We start from the raw sequence: 21,077 nt of genomic DNA on the forward strand, positions 1-21,077 counted from the left end.
ACAGCCCTTCTTCCCTGAGAAAAAGCAGGGGTGTGGGGAAATGCAGGACACTGGGCATGCCTGTGTGAAGTAGTTGCTGAAGCACACTTGTCTGCCTGACTCTCTTTTCCCTTACTTAGTATTAGTGTTAATTGCTCAGTCTTATCTCTTTGTGACCCCATGGACTGTAGCGCACCAGGTTCCTCTGTCCATGGGATTCTCCAGGCAAGAATACTGCAGTGGGGTGCCATTTCCTCCTTCAGGGATCTTTCCAACCCAGTGATCGAACCTGGGTCTCCTGCCTTACAGGCAGATTCTTTACCGTCTGAGCCATCAGGTCTCTTTACTCAGAAAGTTCTTTGGTCCTTCACCTAAATACATTTTGGAACCGGCCTCTACACTGAGGGGCTCAGCTTCTGATCTACCTCCTCCACGACACTGTAATTTTACTGAGAGATGAGTTGACTCAGAGGGGCTTTAAGGCTATTGATTGGGGGTGGGCTGCCGAGCTGAGATGGACCAACCCTGCCCCCTAGTCATCTGCCATCTGCCCTGGCTTTGTGGGTCCCTGTGGATCCTGTCTGCAGTAAAGCGTGGAAACAAGGTTGTGTGAAGTGTAGACTTGATTGTTAGTGGCAGTCTTGACTGTAAAAACTTTACAGGTGACCAGTCCTGCAGTCCTGGAGTCATTAGGCATCTGAGGAGGTGACCTAAACTTCATAGCTCTGTTTTGACTTCTACAAAAGGGGAAACGATACTCTGTGACATGTTTACATTCAGAAGGCTGTGAGTCTTAGAAAGCCAGCACTGAATGACACATGATCCTGTGACTATGATGTCATTATTGTTATAATATTACCCCCTAACAGGCCAGGATCACCTGTAAGGTCACTCAGCTTGTAAGTGGCAGAGTGGACTGAGTCAGGTCACTGAAAAAGACCAGTTGTCTCTTAAGGGAAGAGATAGGAAGAGGGGCCATGGGGGCAGTAGGAGGTGTTCCATGCCCAGCCGACTGGGAGGATGAGCCCCGATCAGACCTGACCCAGCTCTGTGTGTCCCTGTCTGGTGGAAACGCAGCCCCTCTTTGTCCTCCTTGCTCTTTCCCTGCTTGCCCTGGGTGGTAGGTGCTCATGGGCTCATGGCCCTGTCATCTGCAGTGACACAGAGCAGCGTGGAAGCCTGGTTAGGGTCACATTCCTGGTGCGCAGCACAGCCAGGGTGAAGCGCGAGACATGCTGGTTCATGACTCACCTGCAGCATGAGGTGCTCACCTGCCCTGGCTGCTGCCCAGCTTGCTCCAGCTGCCTGGTGCTCCGCAGGGCTCGGGAGAGTCTGTCAGCAGCTTAAGGTGGGGTGGGGAGGGTGGTCAGAGAGGGCTCGACAGGCAGCCTGCAGACCTGGGCCCCAGTCCTGGCCCTGCTGCTCTTGAGCTGCTTGAACTTGGTAAACTCAGGTCACCTGAGGCTTCAGAGTCCCCTTCTCTAAATGGACAGTGTCTTAAGGACACCAAATGCAGCAGTAATACTTCCTGGCGCCTGTAAGAAATGGAAGCCCTCCCTGAATTGGAGTCTTCTTTCAGTGAGACTCCTGGGGGGTCCGCATCCCGTTGGCAGGGTGCTGCTCCCATCATCTCTGAGATGGAGTGTGGCGCTTGTGGCCTCTACTTCTGTGCCATCAGGGATCCCTGAGATACGGTCCTGCCCTGGCAGATGCTCAGCTGCAGACCAAGCCTTGCCCCTGTGGGAACGCCCCGACATTGCACACACATTGCCTAAGAGTGCCTTCTCACTTCTGGCTCTTAACCTGGGTCCCCAGGTGCGTGCATGCTTGCTAAATCGCTTCGGTTGTGTCCGACTCTCTGTGACTTTATGGACTGTACCCCGTCAGGCTCCTCTGTCCATGGGATCTCCCAGGGAAGAATACTGGAGTGGATTGCCATGCCTTTCTCCAAGGGATCTTCCTGACCCAGGGATCGAATCTGGGTTCTCCTACCATTGCAGGCAGATTGTTTACCTTCTGGGCCACCATCTGAGGGGAAGCCCTCAGGTTCCCGAGTCCAGCCTAATTCTGAGAAGCCAGGCTGGTGGCCAAGCACAGAGCTTCCAGAAGCTTCCATGGTGTTAGAATAACGCATGTACTGTCTCCATCCACCTGGTTCTGTGCGTTTCTTCCCAAGAGCTGCTGAGCTGAACATATGATTCCAGGATTTGCACAGAGGCAGGTGAAACAAATGAGAAGTTGCCCTAAAGCTGGGAGTTTGGGTATTGTTATGGAACCACATAGACTCAGAAACAGGTTGTGTGTGTATGTGTGCATGCTAAGTTGCTTCAGTCATGTCTGACTCTGCGATCCTATGGACTGTAGCCATCCAGGCTCCCCTGTCCGAGGGATTCTCCAGGCAAGAATTTTGGAGTGGGTTGCCATGGCCTCCTCCAGGGCATCTTCCCTACCCAGAGATCAAACCCATGTCTCTTATGTTGCCTGTATTGGCAGGCAGGTTCTTTACCACTAGAGCCACCCGGAAAGCCCCAGAAACAGTTAATGTCGAGTTAAAACAAAAGGCCAGTTGACTCTTTTATTTAGGTAACTACCTCACACGGAAAAAGATCTGAGGCAGCTTCTAAGAAACACATACACGGTTAGGGTGACAAATAAATAAAAAGTACAAAATTAGACCATGGAAAATATAAATTAGTGATGGTGAGCTTGTGAAGGTTGACCCCCCTGCCCCCGACCCCGCCCCGATCCAAGTACTCTAGTTGGGTTGCACTGAATTAGATGCACTTGAATCAAGATAAAAATAGAATACTGCTCTTAGGATCAAGAAATGAGTGACTCAAGGACAGTGCAGCGGAGCCCAGCTTGCTTGTCAGAAAAACCCCAGAGGCTTTCATTTGACCAAAAGCTTGACGTGAGCTCCCCACCCCACCATGGTCCAGCTGTGCAAGTCGGGGGCAGCATTGGTGGTTCCCGGTGTCCAGAGCCAAGGAAGGGGGCCCTTGCCCTCAACACTGGCTCTGCATCTGCCTTGTCAGCCGGCAAGTTGAAATATGCACCACGTGCTGACTGGACGACACGGAAGGATGAGTGAGGTAGACCATCCAGGGGCTCACACAGTCTGTCTGAAGAGCCGAAGGAGCAGTAATTCCACGTGATGCATGCTCGAAGAAATCTCATTTGGACTTCTATAGTTGGTTCCAATACTTTTTTTTTAAGGGACCTTAATGAGAGGAGCCTTGGAGGACGGGACTTCTCATTGACTGCCCAAGCCCACAGGGGAGTTATTGCCATAAAACCCCACTGTGTGAATGTTAGGGGCTCTCCAGACCCTCACAGACAGTTGGGGCGCCAGCAGCAGTCAGCCAGTGGCCAGGGGCAGGGGTTCGGGTGTCTTGATGGAGCCTGGCCCTCATAACCATCCCTGGACATCCTGGCGGGTGTTTTGAAAGCCCCTGGCTCCTGTGGGTTCTGTTACAGGAGGTGCTGCAGAGACAGGACGTCTGTTTGCTACTTCTCCATCAGATGGCACCTGGGCTGAATAAATGAAGATGAAATAGATCAGTCTGAGACTTGAACCTGTCAACTCAAGCCTGGACAGGGTGAAACAAGCGTGGTTCTCAGAGTCTGCTGGACTCGGGTGTGAATTCTAATGCTGGCCCTTGACAGTTTCAGAGCTAGTCCTGAAACTACCTTGAGACTCAGTTTCCTCAGCTGTAAAATGGGGACCTGAACCCCAAACCCACAGAGTTGTAAGCATCAAATGAAGTCTTGAAAGTAAGTGACGAGCCCAGTGAATACTGACCCACCTTCTTTCCTCCACCATCCCACCTGCTTCAATCCCGTCCACAGTCCTGTCTTCAGCCCCTGCCTCCAACTCCATGTATGAGCCCCTTTCTGAGTGTAAATTCTGCACATTCTAGGCCTGTTGGGCAGTTCTGCTGATCAGTATCCCCTGCACCCCCAGCTCTGCATATGCAGAGGAAAACACCCAATTTTGAGCAAGCCCGTGCCTTCCCCTGACCTCTCCTGATTCCACAGTGGGAGTGTTTTCTGAAGCCTGTGACACGACCACTCCCCCTCCCCCTTGAGGGAGACTGGGATGTCTCCTGGGCGTCTGTTGTGCACCCACATGATCTCTGTCCCTCTCCCCTCCTCCCTGAAGCCATCACTTTGGTTCAGTTTCTTGTTATTGCCCCTGCTTTCAAATGCCCCCCCAACCCCACCCCTGCAGTCTCCATGACTCTCCTCCCCAGCCCCTGCTGCAAGTGACACCAGGTACTTCTTTCTCAATCAGAGCCTAGCCAAGTCACCCTCTAGACCACGGAGTCATCGACAGTCCCTTCTTGCTTTCCAAGTGCCAGGTTCCTTATCTGGCTTTCAACGTCCTCCAAGTTCAGCAGTGAGGACCCCGAACCCCAGTCCCCAGCATCTGCGTACGCTTTCTGGGCCACCATCTCATTCTTCCCTTCCTTTCCCTCTGGGCCTTCCCAGGTGCCGGCTCTGCCCGGCACGCTCTTATCTGTTGTTCGAGACCCAGAAGCTGAGGCCACACGTCACCCCCCCTTCTCCCCCAGCCCTCTTCCTCATTTGAGCTTTCAGGCCCCTGTGAGACTGTGCTTCTTCTGTGTACATTTTTGAGGCCCTGTGTACTTGCTTGCTCTCTCCTAGATTAGCAGTTTCTCCAGGACTTGGAGAAAATTTAGCTCTTCCTGCAGCTCCAGAGCGCGCACCACGCAGGTAGGCAGGCCTTTCCAGCCGGCTGTGCTCCGAGCCAACCTGGCAGCCTCACAGGCCCCTCCGAGGCAGAGAGGAGAGCCTGTGAGCGGGAAGAAGTGCTCTTCCCAGGGCTCAGGGCTGGGTGCCTTTCCACACTTTTCTGCGTTGGTTGCTGGGGGTGGAAGTGCTTGCTGTAGGGGTGTCTTTCTGGCATGTGCGCGGCAGGTGTGAGGGCCTGTTTGTGTGTGAACAGGGCAGATGGGATGTGGAAGCCTTGTGATTGTGAGGTTTTTATGTGTGTGTGAATGTGTGTGTGCAGCGGGTGAGGGACATGTGACACGTGTGCGTGCATGGGGTGTTGATGTGTATGGAGGTGTAGGTGAGGAATGTGGGTGTGTGTGGGTGTGTGGGGAGAGTGTATCGGGGATGGATTGTGTGCGAGTTGGGTGTGTGTGATGGGAGAGGTTGGCGTGCACGTAGAGTGTGTGTGCCTGTGGGCATGTTTATGAGGGGACTCAGGGCGGGTGTATATTGGGAAAGTGTGCAGAGGATGGGGATGTGAGTACATGTGTGTGGGGTGTGTGTGTACATTTTGGAGGGAGTGTAAACTCACCCCTTCTTGTGAAAGGATGTGTCCTCCCCTGCCTTTGCAGGAACTTTATCTACAAAAGATGCCCAACCAGGAGAGCATGGAGCAAGCAAAGCTTTGGAAAATAGAGCGACTGAATTATAAAACCGCTTGGTACATAGTTGAGGGATTAAAAATGAGCCACTCATCCCAAAATTCCTGGAATGTCTTGGAGGTTTTAGAGACCTGGTGGCCCTGCCCTGTCCTGACTGCTGCCTGGGGGGCGACGTGCTTGCTGGTCTCCGGGTGGGTGGGGTGGGGGTGTCCTAACAATCACCCCACCAAGCCTCTGGGGCATTCACTCTTTCCTTTGCTCCACTCCAAGGACTGCGGAACTGGCTGGGCCAGTTATAAACTGCCCATAAATCGTGAATATGGTCGGAGAGAACTTCAGGGACACAGGTCACAGAAAGGAAGTGGGTGGGTCGAGGCGTTTCAGAAATATCTTTTAGCATCAAAACTTGGGTTCAAATTCATGAAGTCTTATGTGAAAGTCTGGTATAAACCTTCATACTGGAAACCCCGCGGCTCTGGTGTGTGTGTGGTGGGACAATGGGCTGTGGGCATTTTGCCTGCCCGCTGCTGCCCCAGCCCCCAGAGGCCTCTGCAGAAAACAATCTGAAACCTCTCCTGGGGACCAAACCTTCTACTCCAAGAGGGACGTCGCATGACTTGCCCGAGGTCGCCTGGGGGTGGTGAGGGGCCCCTGCACGGTGGGTCCTGGCTGTAACCTGTCACTCTGGGCGGCCCCAGATACCATCAGGGATGCACGGTCCAAGCTGAGCTGTGTGGAAGGGCCAGCTGACTCTTGGGTCCTGTAGAACTCGGAGTGTGGGGACTGAACCAGTGAAGGAGATATTTGCTTGACTGTGATCAGTAAGTGGACCCACAACTTTTGACGTCCCTTTGAGCCCAGACAGAAGTCTGGAGTTCTGGGGCAACCTTCACTCATATCCACTGGGGAATCTTAACACCATATGCTGCCGCATGAGGAACTGGTCGGGAAGGCTTCAGGGATATCTGTCTCCGAGGAAGGTCCTACCCCACTGTAATGGGCTGGCTACCCACATCAGCACACAGGTTTATTTGAAGGCCCCTTGTTTCATCAACTGTCACTTGTATGGTGCTCTACACATGTGAACTTAATCTCTACAGCACCCTTATGAGGGTGGGGATATCATTAGCATCATCTCTGAAATAGAGGCTATTATTAGCACCCTCTCCATTTTCCAGATGGAGTCATAACTAGTTTATAATTAGTCTGTAACTTGCCCCAGGTCTTGTAGCTAGTGAGAAACAAGACTGGATTCAAACTAGACAGTCTGAGTCTTGACCCGTGGTCTTCATCACCGGGTTATTGAACTACTTTCAATTCAATGAAGGGAGGGTGTGCAGGACAAGGAGACTGAACTGGGGACCCCTTGTTTAGGCAAGCGACTAAACTCCCCAGATGGGCTTCCATGGGTCACCATCATTGTCATCTGGGCCTTTGGCCAAGGTGGTCTTTTGGAAACAGATCAAATTATGTCAAGCGCCTACCCCTTCCTACATCTCTTTAATGACTCCTTCTTGTTCTTGAAATCACGACTAAAAGGATTTTAGGCCCTGCCTGGTCTGGCCTTCCCCTGCCACGGGGCCCTGAACCTCCCTTGCACTTGCCGCCTGTCCTTCAATTACTCTGCTGTCTTCTCTTTCCTGCTACCCCAGGATCTTTGCTCAAGCCACCTCCTCCCTCTGTAAGACTCCACCTTCTGGGTCAGTTTCTCTACTGAACATTCCCAAGGAGCAATATCCCTTTTCTTCCTAATCTTCACCAGACTATTATTGTATTGATGCCTCGTTGGTGGGGCTGACTCATGTCTCTCTCTCACCTGATGAGAATTCCCTGAGGATAAAGAGCTCGTGTGTTTTACTCTTCACAGCATCCCAGCACAGGCATTCACAGTGCCTGACGCATCCTTGTGTTGCAACAGGGGCAGGTCATTATCCCGTTTATAGATGGAATTGTAAATAGGGAATACTGAGGCGTGATGCCTCCTAAGCAAACAAGTGGTACTGCTGCGAGCAGGGCCCAGGTGCTCTGACTTCTCATCTCTGTCCTTTCACCTGCTGGGGACAGTTCATCCTCCCCTTCTGAAACCTCTCCAAACCGCTCTTCCCTCTCCCCCTTCCAAGGGTCAGGTGGAACCCCCCAGAAAAGACACAGTTATTATTGCTTCCTTCCAACCCGAAGATGACTTTTGCTTTCCCATGCAGCTATCAAAAGGGAGTGCCAAGCTGTGCCTGGGGGTAGGGTCCAGCCCACCTGGAGGAGGGGATGATGACCAAACTGACCAGGACCCCAGCTTCAGTCCCACTTCTAGTTCAGGGTTGTGGGGGCCAGACCAGCTCTGTCTTTTGCATTCCATGTTCATGTGAAACACCTTACAATTATCCGCCTCCCTGGTTACACACGGTCAACCCAGAGCTGGCCTAGCTGGGATGAAATGGTCAGTCATGGTCCCCCGGCTTCCTGGTCTCTCAGGCTGGCTGGGGGTGGGCAGGTGGGGTGCAGGCTGCCTGGGAGTGGTGGGTAGGGGCACCACTGAGAGAGGAGGCAGGTGTGCTGAGAGGGGACATGGAGGCAGGTCCTGACCCCTTCTGCATGTCCCATCTGGGCAGATGCAGGAGGAAGGAAATGAGAAGGGCCATTCTGGAAGGTTCTGCTCCGCTTCCTCCTGCAGCAGGCAGCCCACAAGGTGAGGGCATAAATGGCCACCAGGGAACTTTCCATCCTCTTGCAGTGCTCAAAGTTCTCCCCAGAGAGCATTCTCCTGAACAGAGAGCCCGGGTGGGCTCCTCGCTCCACTTTCTAAGCTGAAGGGATAACTTCCTTTTCCTCACGGCAGGACCCTTATGGTAGATCTGAAGCAATAGTGTCTGTGGAGACCCCCTTTCCAGTTTCCATGGGAAAAGGGGTCCCCAGGTAGGGAAGCACCTGCCGCTGGAACCTAGGTGGACAGAGTCCCTAGCCAGGGAGTGGTCCTCGGGCCACCTGCCCCTTCAGTCTCCCCCCTGTTTGGTCCAGCCTCCCGCCAGCCCTGCAGGCCGATCAGGGGCACTCACCTGGTCCCTGGCTGGGCAGCATAGCCCTGCGCTCCTCCACCTGCCAGGAAGCCCACGTCCCTCCTCCTCTGCCCAGGGCCAGACTACAAGTCCAGTTTCTCAAGAGGCACCTCCATGTTGAGGGTGTACCAGGCGATCCAGAAGAGCAGGCTGAAAGCCAGGATCAGGGACCCCGTGTAGATCAAGAAGTCCCAGAAGTCAAGGGAGGCAAAGATGCCCACGAGCAGAAGGACCAGGCCCACGACGTCGAGCAGGAGGGCCAGGCCGAAGAAGAGAGCACAGCGTCCGAGGCGGCACGTTCCCCACAGCTTCCCCGGGAGCATCGCCTGGAAGGCAGAGGCAGGAGGGGCCGGGCTGCGCTCCCCAGGCCGGCCTGCACGGGCAGGGGGTGGTGCTGCCAGCCGCTCCCTTCTCTCCCCGCCGGGCATGAGCAAGCAAGAGAGAGAGAGAGCCGCCCTTTCTGGAGCCACACGGAAGTACAGGTGGATGTCCCTTTATGAGCGCGCAGCCAGTGGGGCAAGATATTTCTTAACTGTTTCATAGCTCAGGTATGACCCTGATGCAAGCAGCCTGACATTGTCGTCCCCTGGGGGCCAAACAAATGGCGTGGCAGGGGAGGGGTCTGGAGGAGGGGCTGTCCTGGCCCCTGGCCTCTCTGGTCCTGGGTGGGTCCTCCAGGGCTCCTGAGATGTGCTAGGGACTTCTTCCCACCCCCGTCCCACCTTCTGCCCTACTCTTCTGGGTGGGGACGGGAGGCTTTGTGTAAAATTTAGAGAAGAGGGTTTGTCCATGTAAACAGATCTTGAAATTGTGCTGTAAGAAGCAGTCTATGTCAGCAGCAGGAAAAGCCTGTGTGTCTTGTAGATTCTCCACTCTGAAGCCCCCAGGCCCGAGCTGCCTGGAGGTGGGCTGTGCCCTCTGGCCTGAAGGCAGATCCTGGGGAGCGGTGGCAATGGAAAAGATGGGGAGGACGGGGCAGGGACACCAAGGAGGGAGGGGATGCGTGGCGTCAGTCTGGGTGGGCTGGGTGTGGACCAGAAGGCAACTCCAGGCCAAAGTCAAGAAATGTTTACCTGGTTCTCTGGCAGTGTGACTTTCCAGACTGACTGACTCCCCGTTTGCTTTCTGTGTCAGGGCTGCTGCAGTTGATCCTGAGGGGTTATGTGTGAAACAGGGGTGTCTTATCACCCAGCCCCTCCCAGGGTGTGGTGGAGAAGTGAATGTCAGCTGAGAAACACGCTGTACTGAAATTGTCTCTACTTTTTCTTTGGCCTTCTCCTGTGGATGAAAATGGCTTAGCAGGTGGCTCTGGGAAGATAAAGAATCTGCCTGCAATGCAGGAGATTCAAGAGACATGGGTTCGATCCCTGGGCTGGGAAGATCCCCTTGAGGAGGGCATGGCGATCCCCTCCAATGTTCCTGCCTAGAGAATCCCACGGACAGAGGAACCTGGCGGGCTACAGTCCATGGGGTCACAAAGAGTCGGACACGACTGAAGTGACTGAGTGCACGCACACACGTGAATGAAAATAAATACAGGGGGTTCAAATTTAGTTTCCTAGGAGTAGACTAAGCAGGATGAGGGAGAAACTTTCAGGTGAAAAGCATCGCTGAGGGAGAGAGTGTTTTAAGTTATAGATTTTAGGATCTGAAACACAAGACTTGTCCAAAGCCAGGGAGCCAGTCTGGAGCATCAGCATCTCGAGAAATCGCCAAAGCCAAGCCCCCACCCCGTATCCACATTGTCTCCCCAGCCTGTCCTCAGAAGGGACTAGGTACCTACACAAGAACCCCTCCCAGGGCAGGAGAAGCCTCGGCTCTTCCCGTCTGTTGTCCCCAGCTTTGACTAGAGAGAGTCTCTTAGGAAGAATAGTTGAGGGACAACCCTGCCCTCTTTAGGGGCAGGAGCAGGGCCTCTAGGGTAGGGGGTGGGCAGCACCAGGCTGGTGTGTCCCCGCCTGCCTGTCCACGGGTCCCCAGGCTCCTGAGCAGCATCTGGTGTACGTGTGTGTGAACAACAACTTTAGTGTGAAAATTTCTGGATGCCAGGAGGTCTCTGAGCCCCGGGCCGCCCGAATGGTTGGTCACCATTCTTCTGTCTGACATGTGGGGTCAAAGGGAAGCTGGTATGGGGAGGGTGGGGTTGGGGGTTGAGGAAGAGTAAATTCGGAGCTTGGGTTAACCGAAGCACACTGGTGTTCAGTGTTAGTTGCTCAGTTGTGTCTGACTCTGCGACTCCAGGGACTGAAACCCACCAGGCTCCTCTGTCCAGTGAATATTCAGACTTGATTTCCTTTAGGATTGACTGGTTTGATCTCCTTGCTGTCCAAGGAACTCTCAAGAGTCTTCTCCAGCAACCACTGTTCGAAAGCATCAATTCTTTGTTTGAGTGATAAAATATGATGGAAAAAACTACAAAAATGGGGAAATGGAAGACAGCAGGCATCTGTTATGCTTTCTGAACCATGAGCATGGTGTGTAGGGTGCAGCTAGATGCCCGAACCCCAGCTAGTGATTCTGAGGGCTGATCCCTTAGGGCGCTCTCCCACCCCTCCACTTCTGGGAATCCTTGGGGCTGCAGCTGCCCGACAGCTCAGAGAGATCTCTGTTTCTGCTGTCACCACACAGTCCTGCCTCCTCTTGGCAATGGGGACCCGGTCACTCCCTTGGCAGAGTCACCACGGTCTGTCATGCCTGTGACGTCACACCTCTTCATGACCTGGATCCTACAGGTCAGGCAGAGACAGAGACAGGGACAGGCCAGCCAGGTGCTGAGCTGACCCAGAGCCACAGTTCCAGGGCTGACTCTTTGAATGACAAAGGCTCAGTCACCGCCTGAGTGGCAGGGCTCGGATGCTGAGCAGGTCTGGCCACACGAGCCTGTGCCACTCATCAGCTGTGTGACCTTGGAAAAGTCACTTGCCTTCTCTGGGCCTCGATTTCCTCGTTGTAAGATAATCCCTTGTTTCACAGGATTACTGTGACGATTAAGTGAGTTCATAGGTGTAAAGTGCTTGGAAGCTGCATGCTGGGACACAGACAAGTGTTACCGTATGCTTGTCACTGGTGTGTTTTATTACATCCTTTCTGCCACAGTGCTTCTATAGGGAAAACCACAGGTTGGGAGGGACCTGCCACCGACTCTCTTGCGCCATCATCCTCTCCCCTTTATCAGTCTTGGCTTCACCTGGGGCAGCTCCCTGTCCCCCTGCCCCCACACCCCACCCCACTAGGTCCATGCTGAGCCCTCCCTCCATCCTTTTTATTATTATTTACTTACTTATTGTTGTTCTGGGTCTTTGTTGCTGTCTAGTTGCAGCGAGCAAGGGCTACTCTCTAGCTGTGGAGCAATGGCTCCTCATTGCGGTGCCTTCTCTTGTTGCTGAGCACAGGCTCTAGGGTTCTCAGGCTCAGTAGTCGTGGTGCATGGGCCGAGTTGCCCTGGGGCACGTGGAATCTTCCCGGACCAGGGATTGAACCTGTGTCCCCTGTGTTGGCAGGCAAATTTTTAGCCACGGGACCACCAGGGAATACCCTGCCTCCATTTGTGATAGCTACAGATTCATCCTTGATGAAGCTATTGGCCTCATGAAATGCTTTCCCAGTCCCGAGTCTCTCATCTCTACTGCAGCTGCTCTTTATCATCATCAGTCTCAAATCTCTCCACTTGCCCTACTCTTCAGTTCAGTTCAGTCGCTCAGTCATGCCCAGCTCTTTGCGAACTCATGGACTGCAGCACGCGGGCTTCCCTGTCCATCACCAATTCCCAGAGCCTACTCAAACTCATGTCCATCGAGTTGGTGGTGCCATGCAAACATCTCATCCTCTGTCATCCCCTTCTCCTCCCGCCTTCACTCTTTCCCAGCATCAGGGTCTTTCCCAGTGAGTCGGTTCTTCACAGCAGGTGGCCAAGGTATTGGAATTTCAGCTTCAACATCAGTCCTTCCAGTGAATATTCAGAACTGATTTCCTTTAGGATGGACTGGTTGGATCTCCTTGCAGTCCAAGGGACTCTCAAGAGTCTTCTCCAACACCACAGTTCAAAAGCATCAATTCTTTGACACTCAGCTTTCTTTATAGTCCAACTCTCACATCCATATGTGACTACTGGAAAAACCATAGCTTTGACTAGACAGACCTTTGTTGGCAGAGTAGTGTCTCTGCTTTTTAATATGCTCTCTAGGTTGGTCATAGCTTTTCTTCCAAGGAACAAGTGTCTTTTAATTTCATGGCTGCAGTCACCATCTGCAGTGATTTTGGAGCCCCTCAAAAAGTCTCTCACTGTTGCCATTGTTTCCCCATCTATTTGCCATGAAGTAATGGGACCAGATGCCATGATCTTACTTTTGTGAATGTTGAGTTTTAAGCCAGCTTTTTCACTCTCCTCTTTCATTTTCATCAAGAGGCTCTTCAGTTCTGCCATAAAGGTGGTATAATCTGCATATCTAAGGTTATTGATATTTCTTCCAGCAATCTTGATTCCAGCTTGTGCTTCATCCAGCCTGTCATTTCACATGATGTACTCTGCATATAAGTTAAATATGCAGGGTGACAATATACTGTCTTGATGTATTCCTTTCCCAGTTTGGAACCAGTCTGTTGTTCCATGTCCAGTTCTAACTGTTGCTTCTTAACCTGCATACAGATTTCTCAGGAGGCAGGTCAGGTGGTCTGGTATTCCCATCTCTTTCAGAATTTTCCACAGTTTGTTGTGATCCACACAGTCAAAGGCTTTGGCATAGTCAATAAAGCAGAAATAGATGTTTTTCTGGAGCTCTCTTGCTTTTTCAATGATCCAGCGGATGTTGGCAATTTGATCTCTGGTTCCTCTGCCTTTTCTAAATCCAGCTTGAACATCTGGAAGTTCACAGTTCACATACTATTGAAGCCTGGCTTGGAGAATTTTGAGCATGACTTTGCTAGCATGTGAGATGAGTGCAATTGTGTGGTAGTTTGAACATTCTTTGGCATTGCCTTTCTTTAGGATTGGAATGAAAACTGACCTTTCCAGTCCTATGACCTTTCCAGTTTTCCAGATTTGCTGGCCTATTAAGTGCAGCAATTTCATAGCATCATCTTTTAGGTTTTGAAATAGCTCAACTGGAATTCCATCACGTCCACTAGCTTTGTTCGTAGTGATACTTCCTAAGGCACACTTGACTTCACATTCCAGGATGTCTGGCTCTAGGTGAGTGATCACACCACTGTGGTTATCTGGTCATGAAGATCTTTTTTGTATAGTTCTTCTGTGTATTCCTGCCACTTCTTCTTAATATCTTCTGCTTCTATTAGGTCCATATCATTTCTGTCCTTTATTGTGTTCATCTTTGCATGAAATGTTCTCTTGGTATCTCTCATTTTCTTGAAGAGATCTCTAGTCTTTCTATTGTTTCCTCTATTTCTTTGCATTGATCGCTGAGGAAGGCTTTCTTATCTCTCCTTGCTATTCTTTGGAACTCTGCATTCAAATGGGTATATCCTTCCCTTTCTCTTTTGCCTTTACCTCTCTTCTTTTCTCAGCTATTTGTAAGGCCTTGTCAGACAACCATTTTGCCTTTTTGCATTTCTTTTTCTTGGGGATGGTCTTGATTACTGCCTCCTGTACAATGTCACAAACCTCCGTCCATAGTTCTTCAGATACTCTATCAGATCTAATCCCTCGAATCTATTTGTCACTTCCACTGTATAATCATAAGGAATTTGATTTAGGTCATACCTGAATGGTCTACTGGTTTTCCCTACTTTCTGCAATTTAAGTCTGAATTTGGTAATATGGAGTTCATCATCTGAGCTGCAGTCAGCTCCTGGTATGACTGTATAGAGCTTCTCCATCTTTGACTGCAAGGAATATAATCAATCTGATTTCAGTATTGACCATTACCATTACCATTACCATCTGGTAATGTCCATGTGTAGAGTCTTCTCTTGTGTTTTTGGAAGAGAGTGTTTGCTATGACCAGTGTGTTCTCTTGGCAAAACTCTATTCATCTTTGCCCTGCTTCATTCTGTACTCAAAGGCCAAATTTGCCTGTTACTCCAGGTAGCTCTTGACTTCCTACTTTTGCATTCCAGTCCCCTATAATGAAGAGGACATCTTTTTTTGGGGTGTTAGTTCTAGAAGGTCTTGTAGGTCTTCATAGAACCGTTCAACTTCAGCTTCTTCAGCGTTACTGATTGGGGCATAGACTTGGATTACGATATTGAATTGTTCAACAGTATGTGAACCGTGAACTTCCAGATGTTCAAGCTGGATTTAGAAAAGGCAGAGGAACCAGAGATCAAATTGCCAACATCCACTGGATCATTGAAAAAGCAAGAGAGCTCCAGAAAAACATCTATTTCTGCTTTATTGACTATGCCAAAGCCTTTGACTGTGTGGATCACAACAAACGGTGGAAAATTCTGAAAGAGATGGGAATACCAGACCACCTGACCTGCCTCCTGAGAAATCTGTATGCAGGTTAAGAAGCAACAGTTAGAACTGGACATGGAACAACAGACTGGTTCCAAACTGGGAAAGGAATACATCAAGATGGTATATTGTCACCCTGCTTATTTAACTTATATGCAGAGTACATCATGTGAAATGACAGGCTGGATGAAGCACAAGCTGGAATCAAGATTGCTGGAAGAAATATCAATAACCTTAGATATGCAGATGACACCACCCTTATGGCAGAAAGTGAAGAGGAACTAAAAAACCTCTTGAAGAAAGTGAAAGAAGAGAGTGAAAAAGTTTTCTTATAGCTCAACATTCAGAAAACTAAGATAATGGCATCTGGTCCTGTCACTTCATGGGAAATAGATGGGGAAACAGTGGAAACTGTGACAGACTTTATTTTGGGGGGCTCAAAAATCACTTTACATGGTGACTGCAGTCATGAAATTAAAAGACGCTTACTCTTTCGAAGAAAAGTTATGACCAACCTAGACAGTATATTAAAAAGCAGAAACATTACTTTGCCAACAAAGATCTGTCTAGTCAAAGCTATGGGTTTTCCAGTAGTCATGTATGGATATGAGAGTTGGACTATAAAGAAAGCTGAGTGCCAAAGAATTGATGCTTTTTTTTTTTTTTTCAAAGAATTGATGCTTTTGAACTGTGGTGTTGGAGAAGGCTCTTGAGAGTCCCTTGGACTGCAAGGAGATCCAACCAGACCATCCTAAAGGAAATCAGTCCTGAATATTCTTTGGAAGAACTGATGCTGAAGCTGAAGCTCTAATACTTTGGCCACCTGATGCGATGAACTGACTCCCTGGAAAAACCCTGATGCTGGGAAAGATTGAAGGCTGGAAGAGAAGGGGATGACAGAGGATGAGATGGTTGGATGGCATCACCAATGTGATGACATGAGTTTGAGTAAACTCCGGGAGTTGGTGATGGACACAGGGAGGCCTGGTGTGCTGCAGTCCATGGAATTACAAAGAGTCGGTCACAACTGAGTGACTGAACTGAACTGAACTCAGTGGTTTGCCTTGGAAATGAACAGAGATCATTCTGTCATTTTTGAGATTGCATCCAAGTACTGCATTTTGGACTCTTTTGTTGACTATGAGGGCTACTCCATTTCTTCTAAGGGATCCTTCCCCACACAAGTAGATATGATATAATGGTCATCTGAGTTAAATTCACCCATTCCAGTCTGTTTTAGTTCACTGATTCCTAAAATGTCGATGTTCACTCTTGCCATCTCCTGTTTGACCACTTCCAATTTGCCTTGATTCATGGACCTAACATTCCAGTTCCTATGCAATATTACATCACCTGTCACATCCACAACTGGGTTTGTTTTCGCTTTGGCTCCGTTTCTGCTCTTGTCCAATAGCGTATTGGGCACCTACTCTTATGTTTGTGTGTGTGTGTGTGTGTGCTCAGTCATGTCTGACTCTTTGCAAGCCCATGGAATATAGCCCGCCAGTCTCCTCTGTCCATGGAATTCTTCAGGCAAGAATACTAGAGTGGGTTGCCATTTTCTTCTCCAGGGGATCTTCTCAACCCAGGTATCGAACCTGAGTTTACTGCACTGAAGGCAGATTCTTCACTGTCTGGGCCACCAGGGAAGACTAGTTCCTTTCTTAATCCCATTTAATTAAAAATTATTTTAAATGTGTAGTGTGACATGGACCATTTTTTAAAAGTCTTTATTGAATTTGATACAGTATTGCTTCTGTTTTATGTTCTGGTTTTTTGACCTCCAGGTGTGTGGGATCTTTATTTCCCCAACTGGTGATAGAACCCATACCCCCTGCATGGGAAGGTGAAGGCTTAACCACTGGGCCACCAGGGAAGTCCCTAAAAAATTATTTTTGAAGTTATTTAATGGTAGTGAAATATGCACAACATGAAGTTATCATTTTAACTATTGGTACCTGCACAGTTCGGTGGCATTGTGCAACCATCACCGCCATCCCTCTCCAGAACCTTTTCCCCCTTTTCAAATCAAACTCTGTCCCCGTGAAACAATAACTCCTCATTCCACTCTCCCCAGACCCTGGCAGCTACCGCTCTGCTTTCTGTCTCTGTGGATCTGACTGCTCTAGGAAACTCACATGAGAGGGATCACATTATACGTATCTCTTAGTAAGTGATGTATTTCACTTAGTATAATGGCTTCAAGTTTCCCCCACAGTGTGGCATGCGTCAGGGTCTTCTTCCTTTTTAAGGCAGAATGATACTCCACTGTATTATGGACCACATTTGGTTTATCTGCTCATCTGTTGACGGACGCTCGCGTTGCTTTCGCCCTCCAGCTATTGTGAATAACACTGTTTGAACAAGGATGCACACATATCTGTATGAGTCCCTGCTTTCAATTCTTTTCAGTGTATACCTAAAGGTGAAGTTGGTGGATCATAGAGGGGTCACTTTTTCTTTTGAGACACTTCCTTTCCGCTTTCAATAGAAACAGCACTGTTTTCCATTCCCACCAGCAATTCATGAGGGTTCCAATCTCTCCACGTCCTCACCCACACTTGCTGCTTTCTGTTCTTTTGATTACAGCAATCCTAGTGGATAAGAAACAGATTCCTGTTTAACTGGATGGTTATTTTTATAGCACCTGGTACATTTATGGAGGTAATTTGTTGAGTTTTCCGTCTCTCCTGGTAGGCTGGGCATCCCTTTCAGTTGGGGAGCATCTCTGCCTTCTTGTAACCCAGCACTCACTGTTTATGACTAGATTCATTTTGTAACCCCTGGGCGCCCCCAGCTACTGGGAAAGCTGAGAGTGACTCACCAGAGTTCCCCAGCTCTGCACAGATCCCTTCATTGTCCCTCTGCAGCTTTCATCTCCTGCTTCATCCCTGTTTCTGAGGAATTAGTGCTCCCACAGCTCCTTCGGAAGCAAAACGCTTCCAGAGGACACCCTAAAGTTTTATCACACGGCAGAAATGGTCTACTGGGCTGCTAGTTTTTCTTTTCCATGCCCTTTAGGTTTTCCATCTAGTAAGTATATTATGCTTGCTCAGTCACTTCAGTCATGTCTGTCTCTTTGCCACCCATGGACTGTAGCCCTCCATGCTCCTCTGTCCATGGGATTCTCCAGGCAAGAGTACTGGAGTGGGTTGCCATTTCCTTCTCTAGGAAGTATATTATGCTTACACTATAAACTATGGTGTTGGTCCAAAAAAAAAAAGGAATAAATTTTAGTGGATATGAAAGCGCTTTCACAAACCCAAGTCTACAGAAAAATGTCACATTGCTTAATGTTTAAAATCAAATTAAACCAACCTTGAATATTAAGTACAACTTTGATCTTGCAAAGCTGATAGAAAATCCAGTATCAGTAAATACTAGACTCTGTTGTCATCAGGGCTTGCAAAGTCCCCAGCAGCTTTCTGCAGAGTACACCCTTTAAGGAGAGCCCTCTGGAGTTCAGGCCACACCAGCCATGCTTAAGAAAGGTCGTTGCCTAAGGCCTCATGACATTTTTTGCTCAGTTACTCAGTCATGTCTGATCCTTTGCGACCCAATGAACTGCAGCATGCCAGGCTTCCTTCTCTTTAACTCTCTCCCAGAGTTTGTTCAAACTCATGTCCATTGAGTCGGTAATGTCATCCAGCCATCTCATCCTCTGTCGTTCCCTTCTCTTCCTGCCTTCAATCTTTCCCAGAGTCAGGGTCTTTTCCAAAAAGTTGGCTCTTCGAATCAGGTGGCCAAAATATTGGAGCTTCAGCTTCAGCATCATTCCTTCCAATGAATATTCAAGGTTTCCTCCTTTAGGATTGACTGGTTTGATCTCCTTACAGTCCAAGGGACTCTCAAGAGTCTTCTCCAGCACCACAGTATGACATTTTGGATTTCAGCAAATCTGAAGGCATCACTCCAGGATATCCGCTGGGTTTGGTGCTAGAATCTTCTGTCACTATTTTTCTCGCCTGCCTCAGGAGCAGTTACCTGCAAAGCCTGTTTGCAAGTGCCAGGGTGAAGCTGTACACGGCTCAGATGTCTGTGACCCTCTTCCTCTACCAGTCAGGCCCAAAGCCAAGCCCCTGGCCTCTGCTTGGGTGCCTCTATCCACAGGCTCCACGTCTAGCAGCCTCTCCACCATGGGCTAAGCTGGGGCTGAGCTCAGCTCTCTGGAGTTGTTGAGGCTCCTTTCCACGCAAAATCAGCTAGAAGTGAGCAAGGAAAATGTAGCGACTGCCTGCAGGGAGTTTCAATGTGGTGTTTCTGATCTTCATGGCACTTTCCTTAAGGTCATAACCAGCTCAGGCGTTTCTTACAAAATATCATTGACTGGGTGGTTTATTAAAAAGATGTGTGTTTCTTATGGTTGTGGAGGCTGAGAAGTGCAAGATCCAGGGCAGATGAGTTCCTGGTTTGCAGATGATCACCTTCCTACCATGTGTTCATGTGGCCTTTCCTGGGCGTGTGGGTGTAGAGAGAGAGCTGTCCTGTTTCTTCCTGTTTTTATGACGTCATTCATCCATCCTGAGGGCGTCACCCTCACAACCTCATCAGAACCCCATTACCTGCCAAAAGCCCTACCTCAATATACCATCCCCTGGGGGGCCAGGACCTCAACATATACATTTCAGAGAGACACAAAGACGCAGTCTGTACCATTTCCCTTGGTTACTTGGATCCCGGCTCCTGGCATATAGTGGCTCCTCCCTGCAGAGCTGGGAGAATAGGCTCACTTCCTATTAGGTCCGGCCCAGCAGAGTCAATGCCGATTCTGCTCCCGTGAGCCTATCCTGTGGTCACACCCAGACCTCAAGGGTCCCCGGATGTGTGGACCTGATGGGCCAGCTGCTTCACCCCTCACTCTGAGGGGGAAACATGGATTTTTATGGACAGTGAGTGAGCTGCCTAGGCCTTAAACAAATGGCCATCCTTGAGAGACAGAAATTGTAGGCTTTGATTAGGGCTTCCTAAGTGGTGCTAAGGTGATGTCATGGCATCCAGTCCCATCACTTCATGGCAAATAGATGGGGAAATAATAGAAACAGTGACAGACTATTTTCTTGGGCTCCAAAATCACTGCAGATGGTGACTTGAGCCATGAAATTAAAAGATGCTTTCTCCTTGGAAGAAAAGCTATGACCAACCTAGATAGCATATTGAAAAGCAGAGACATTACTTTGTCAACAAAGGTCCATCCCATCAAAGCTATGGTTTTTTCAGTAGTCATATGTGGATGTGAGAGTTGGACCATAAAGAGAGCTGAGCACTGAAGAATTGATGCTTTTGAATTGTGGTGTTGGAGAAGACTCTTGAGAGTCCCTTGGACTGCAAGGAGATCCAACCAGTCCATCCGAAAGGAAATCAGTCCCGAATATTCATTGGAAGGACTGATGTTGAAGCTGAAATTCCAATCCTTTGGCCACCTGATGCAAATAACTGACTCATTTGAAAAGACCCTGATGCTGGGAAAGATTGAAGGTGGGAGGAGAAGGGGATGACAGAGGATGAGATGGTTGGATGGTATCACTGACTTGCTGGACGTGAATTTAAGCAAGCTCTGGGAATTGTTGACGGACAGGGAAGCCTGCAGTCCGTAGGGTTGCAAAAGTCGGATACGACTGAGTGACTGAACTGAAGTGGCTCTAGTGGTAAAGAACCATCTGCCAATGCAGAAGACTTAAGGGACATGGGCCAGATCCCTGAGTTGGGAAGATCCCCTGGAGGAGGGCATAGCAACCCACTCCAGTATTCTTGTCTGGAGAATCCCCATGGACAGAGGAGTCTGGTGGGCTACTGTCCATGGGGTCACAAAGAGTCGCCCCTAACTGAAGTGACTTAGCATGAATGCACGGTTGATTGGGACGGATTGAAGCAGAGGGGAGGCAGGAGTCAAAAAGGTCGGAATGAAACTGTTGGCTGGTGGCATCAGGCCCCCATTCACCAGATAGCACAGTGCGCAGTGAACTCCTCAATCTCCCAATTCTCTTTTTCCAATCAGCTCATACTTAGTCGTATAAACCTGCATTCTTTCCTTACGTAAAACCATTCAGGAGCATATACTGCCTGGTGTAGTCCATTAACATTAATAATGACTGATATTTAGGGTTTAATACATAAAAGCCTTACGTAGATTATCTCAATTAATTTTTAGGAAGATGCAGGCACTTTTATTAATCCCATTTGCAGTTGTGAAGATGGGGGTATGGATGAAAATAAACATGAATCCCAAAAGATATCTAC

At 49.4% G+C, this 21,077-nt stretch overlaps 1 long non-coding RNA gene across 1 annotated transcript; it reads right to left on the reverse strand.

Annotated features, from left to right (window-relative positions):
• Positions 1-2,540: 2,540 nt before the first annotated feature.
• Positions 2,541-8,899, reverse strand: LOC113878394. Its single transcript, XR_003506979.1, has 2 exons — positions 8,429-8,899; positions 2,541-3,513 (listed from the first exon to the last, which is right to left on the reverse strand). It is a non-coding gene; the product is annotated as an uncharacterized LOC113878394 (long non-coding RNA).
• Positions 8,900-21,077: the final 12,178 nt, after the last annotated feature.

The sequence above is a fragment of the Bos indicus x Bos taurus genome, chromosome 19 (assembly GCF_003369695.1).
Source record: "Bos indicus x Bos taurus breed Angus x Brahman F1 hybrid chromosome 19, Bos_hybrid_MaternalHap_v2.0, whole genome shotgun sequence".
In the NCBI taxonomy this organism is placed as follows: Eukaryota; Metazoa; Chordata; class Mammalia; order Artiodactyla; family Bovidae; genus Bos; species Bos indicus x Bos taurus.